Source organism: Giraffa tippelskirchi, chromosome 13 (assembly GCF_054371585.1).
Source record: "Giraffa tippelskirchi isolate mGirTip1 chromosome 13, T2T-mGirTip1v1.2.pri, whole genome shotgun sequence".
Lineage (NCBI taxonomy): Eukaryota > Metazoa > Chordata > Mammalia > Artiodactyla > Giraffidae > Giraffa > Giraffa tippelskirchi.
The window spans coordinates 33420156-33425712 of record NC_137287.1 but is presented as its reverse complement, the minus strand read 5'-3'; the positions used below and the strand labels follow the sequence as shown (position 1 = coordinate 33425712).

At 45.7% G+C, this 5557-nt stretch overlaps 1 non-coding gene across 1 annotated transcript; it reads left to right on the top strand.

The window, feature by feature from the left end:
• Nucleotides 1-3956: 3956 nt before the first annotated feature.
• LOC145533568 (U6 spliceosomal RNA) lies at nt 3957-4059 on the top strand. Its single transcript, XR_014074168.1, has one exon. It is a non-coding gene; the product is annotated as a U6 spliceosomal RNA (small nuclear RNA).
• The last annotated feature ends 1498 nt before the right edge of the window (nt 4060-5557 follow it).

Here is a 5557-nt window from a genome sequence, read left to right as displayed (position 1 = left end):
AATAATTTGTAGCTCTGGAAGGGCATCGCAGAGTAATGTCCTACCACCATTGATGGGGATGGTGATGATGACAAAAATATCCTTGGTGTGTTTGGCCAAGAGGCCTGCGGGGAGCCACAGCGACCGGACCTACTTCCTGTGGAGACCTCCTCCCTCTCCCCAGACAGGCTGACCCGAGGAGGGCGGGGTGCCCGCAGTTCCTTGGCGTGGCCGTGCTGCCAAGTTCATGTTATCGGAGCCAAACAAGGAGCTGGGGTGGTAAACGGCGCCTGCGTATGAAGAAGGGTCTGAAAGTCAGGCGGGGGTTGGGGGGTGGGATGGAGAAGGCAATGGCACCCCACTCCGGTACTCTTGCCTGGAAAATCCCGTGGATGGAGGAGCCTGGTGGGCTGCAGTCCATGGGGTCGCTAAGAGTCGGACACGACTGAGCGACTTCACTTTCACTTTTCACTTTCATGCATTGGAGAAGGAAATGGCAACCCTCTCCAGTGTTCTTGCCTGGAGAATCCCAGGGTCGGCGGAGCCTGGTGGGCTGCCGTCTGTGGGGTCGCACAGAGTCAGACACGACTGAGGTGACTTAGCAGTAGCAGCAGGGAGGTGGAAATGCGGTGTGCAGGTCAAAGGGCATTCACGGGCACCCCAAGAGCGGATGGGTTGCCATGAAGGGGCATCCAAGGAGGGGTCAGATATGCATTTTCTTGGAGTGGTGTATAATTTAGCATAGAAAAAAAAATTAAACTCAAGAGACTAAAGGAGTGCATATGAAGTATTAAATAGAAATAAAGAGCCAAGAAATTCAATAAATGGATATTACACATTCGAGAAACAAAGAACAGATAAGGAGACATATTTTTAGCAATAACTGGGGAATCATTTTTCTTATCTGAAAAAAAAAACAAACCCATAATTTCTATGAGCCAAACTCAATAGTTGAGGCGTCTATGAAACATTTATTACTGAATTATTTTAATTTCAAGATTAATAAAATAAATCCTAGGGACCTCCCTGGTGGTCCGATGTCTCTGGCTTCACGCTCCCCGATGCAGGGGAACCGAGTTCGATCCCTGATCTGGTAACTAGATTCCACATGCGGCAATTAAAGATCCTTCATGCCACAACAAAGACCCGGTGCAGTCAAATAAATAAATTAAGTTAAAAATAAATAAATAAATCCTACAAGTGCCAATAATAAGAAAAAAGGAATACAAGAAAACAAAGCAACAACAGTGCAAAATATTAAGAGTTCACATACTGACTTATTCAAGTGGAGGCTGGCTGCAGTATGGAAAGCAGACAGAAGGGGGCGAGAGAGAGACGCCCGAGGCCCTGTCTGGGAAGTAAACTGGCAAGCCCAGGGGACCCCTGGACAAATGCCTGCTCTAGATGCTTCCATAGATATAAAGACAATACAAGATATGGCTGTGGCGGTGTAGAGCATTACAGCTATGTCCCGCCGGCCAGGAGACACAAGTTTACTGTTCCTGCGTGGCTGTAAGGAGGTGACTGAGTTTTAGCAGCAGCTCCTTGTGAAATGAAAGCTGCTCAGTTGTGTCCGACTCTTTGCAACCCCATGGACTATACAGTCCATGGAATTCTTCAGGCCAGAATACTGGAGTGGGTAGCCGTTCCCTTCTCTAGGGGATCTTCCCAACCCAGGGACTGAACCCAGCTCTCCCGCATTGCAGGCGGATTCTTTACCTTCTGAGCCACCAGGGCAGCTCCTTATTACAGCATGAATAAATAAGAGCCCAACTGCAAGACACACCCTCTCTCAGCATGTACTTTAACCCCCAAGGCCAGTTAGCTGAATGTCCTACTGGGCCACAGGCTTTAGCCACCCAAATACCACATCTAGAGCTTTTCCCTGTGTGTTTGTAAGATCAACACTATTCACTCATGTCAATTCATCTTTCTGAGCTTCAGTTTCTTCATCTGTAAAACAGGATCCTTTTTATCTCCATCAGAGTGTGGTGAAGAAGATTAACTGAGATAATGCAAGCAACATGCTTAGCACAGGGTGCCCAGTGGATGTTCATGATCACTGTTGTTGTTCATGATCACTGTTGTTGTTCAGTCACCAAGTGTCCAACTCTTTGTGACCCCATGGACTGCAGCACACCAGGCTCCCCTGTCTTTTGCTATCTCCCGGAGTTTGCTCAGATGCATGTTCATTGAGTCGGTGATGCTATGTAACCATCTCTCCTCTGCTGCCCCCTTCTCCTCCTGCCCTCAATCTTTCCCAGCATCAGGGTCTTTTCCAGTGAGTCAGCTCTTTGCATCATGTGGCCAAAGTAGTGGAGCTTCAGCTTCAGCATCAGTCCTTCCAATGAATATCCAGGGTTGATTTCCTTTAGGATTGACTGGTTTGATCTCCTTGCAGTCCAAGAGACTCTCAAGAGTCTTCTCCATCACCAAAGTTTGAAAGCATCAGTTCTTCAGCACTCAGCCTTCTTTATGGGCCAACTCTCACATTTGTACATGACTACAGAAAAACCATAGCTTTGACTATATACTAAAAGAATAAAGATTTTTGTTGAGCATTATAAGATGCATTCAATAGCCTTTAGATAAACCACACCACAACTCATCTACAGTCAGTCAAACCCAACAGCAATTCATTCTTTCACAAACCATATGTCAGGACAAAACTTCCTTCAACTTACAGTAAGATCCTACTCGAGTCTTGTGGGCAGAGTTTGGGGAATTACATCTGTATTTCCTTGTAATGTCATTATTAAGCTATTATAGTGGCTCTGATGGTAAAGAATCTGCCTGGGATTTTCACAAATGCTGGTCGGGGTCCTTGGCTAAGAGAAGACTCTGCCTTGGGCCCGCCGATGTAATAAACTGTACTCTACTTAAAAAAAAAAAAAAAAGAATCTGCCTGAAGTGCAGGAGACCTGGGTTCCATCCCTGGGTTGGGAAGATCCCCTGGATAAGGGAATGGCAACCCACTCCAGTATTCTTGTCTGGAGAATTCCATGGACAGAGGAGCCTGGCGGCCTACAGTCCATGCGGTTGCAAAGAGTCGGACACAACTGAGCAACTAACACTTTTCACATTCCACCACAAAGCTGACCGTCCCACAAGGCTGTGAATTCCCTGAGGACAATGTCTATATCTTAGTCATCTTTGCATTGACCGTAAGCCTAAACACTTACTACCAGGGTTGGAGGGGTGAGCTGTGCCCCTGTCCACAGTGCTGAAGTTGCACAGACTGGGGATTCCTTGTGATGCTTCCTCTCCAGCCCATTCACACTGTCCTCTATAGAGATGCCCTCTGGAGTTGCTCTGACGTCAGCCCTTATCTGATCGCCCAGATACATTAGCTGAATACAGCAGGTAGTAAAAGGGGTCCTATCACATGAACTCACTGTTGAAAAACACACCCTGTACACGCATGCATTCATTTTTGTAGAACATATATTGTGGTGGTGGTGTTCAGTTGCTCAGGCGTGACCTGGTGGACTGCAGCATGTCAGGCTTCCCTGTCCTTCACTATCTCCCCTAGTTTTCTCAAATTCATGTCCATCGAGTCAGTGATGCAGTCCAACTATCTCATCCTGTGCCATCCCCTTCTCCTCCTGCCTTTAATCTTTCCTGGCATTAGGGTTTTTTCCAGTGAGTCAGTTCTTCATATTAGGTGGCCAAAGGATTGGAGCTTCAGCTTCAGCATCAGTCCTTCCAATGAATATTCAGGACTGATTTCCTTTAGGATTGACTGGTTTGATCTCCTTGCTATCCAAGGGACCGTCAAGTGACTTCTCAGTATGTAGAAGGATATATACCAAACTGTTAATGGTCTTTATCACCTTACAGTGGGATTGGTCACTGCAAGGGGATTGCTCTTTTTTTAACTTATACTCTTTTGTATTTTTGTTTGTTTTAAAAATAACCCATACATTATTTCTGTCAAATACATCTGAAAATAATGTTTAACCAAAAAACACGGTTAGGTGCTTGCTTCAGAATGTATACTAAAATTAGAACTATACAGAGAAGAGTAACATGGCTCCTGCATGAGTTATCATGAAAATTCATGAAGCATTCCATGTTTTTCAGACTTACAGTTATGGAAAACGAAATTATGGTTATCAAAGGGAAACATGGAGAGGGATAAATTAGGAGCATGGGATGAACAGACACACGCTACCACATATAAGATAGATAGCTAACAAGGACCTACTCAATATTCTGTGATAACCTGTATGAGAAAGAATCTGAAAAATAACGTGCATGATAAGTCACTTCAGTAGTGTTCGACTCTTGGCGACACCACAGACTGTAGCCCCCAGTCTCCTCTGTCCGTGGAATTCTCCAGGCAAGGATACTGGAGTGAATTGCCATGCCCTCCTCCAGGAGATCTTCCTGACCCAGGGATCAAACTCTCGTTTCCCGCGTCTCCTGCATTGGCAGGCAGATTCTTCACCAGGGAGCCACCAGGGAAGCCCCCTAGCTGATGTGTTCAGCCAGGCATCTGCAAGCTAAATAGATGGTTGCTTCATGGCACTGAGTTTGGGGGGTACTTTGTGTTGCTGTCATAGCAACTGGAGGAGCTGGTAAGTGAAGGAGTCAGAGTCTGACCTTGGGAGTCCCAAGCTTTCTTCTCTTTCCCTCCCTGCTTCTCCCGCTCTCACTATCTGGTGACCCGCCAGTGTTATCAGCAGCCAGCAGCCTCCTCTTTCCCAGCCTGGGGACCTCTGACTAATCTCAAGAGCAGTCCACTTTATTTGGAAAATAAAAATTAGAATTCAAAGACAATTGTTCACCAAATGTGTAAAAGCCTCTCTCGGTAACAGCTGTGGTTCTTTCCACAAAGGAGAGCCCCCAGCCTCCAGCCCATGCAAGAAAACCGCAGAGCCAAACATAAAGTAATGAGTCCGTCTGTTCATTCCTGCTGCCCAGGCTTTTGCTCAGATCACAAAAGCTCTTCCTCCTTCTCTTCTTCTTTTTTTAAATAAAATCTCCAAGGATCTGAGGGCCAGGCATCGTTTTTTCTGTGCCTACCTGCTTCCCTCCAAAACAGGGAGGCTCAGGCTTTCCACATCATTTAGCATTAAAAATAAAATTGTACTTAATTCCTTCTGGGTAGGTCTAGCAGCATATCTATGAGCCTTCAGGCTGGAGAGCCAAGTTTGGCTGAATATAGTTCTGTGTTTTCTTCCTTCTGGGCATGGGGATCAATTAAGGCTCACTACAAGGGGACAAATGAAAAAACTCAAAAGCAAAAACCCAAAAATCTCAACCTAAGTGGTTAAAAAATAAATAATCATTAAAATAATAATATTATATAATAATAGTGAGCTTCCCTGGTGGCTCTGATGGTAAAGAAGCTGCTTGCAATGCAGGAGACGTGGGTTCAATCCCTGGGTCCGAAAGATCCTGCCCTGGAGAAAGGAATGGCAACTCACTCCAGTATTCTTGCCTGGAGAATCCCATGGACAGGGGAGCCTTGAGGGCTACAGTCCATGGGTGGCAAAGAGTCAGACACGACTAAGCAGCTTTGACTACTACTACTAAGAAAAAGAAGAAGAAATTCATTCCCTTTGTAATGGGG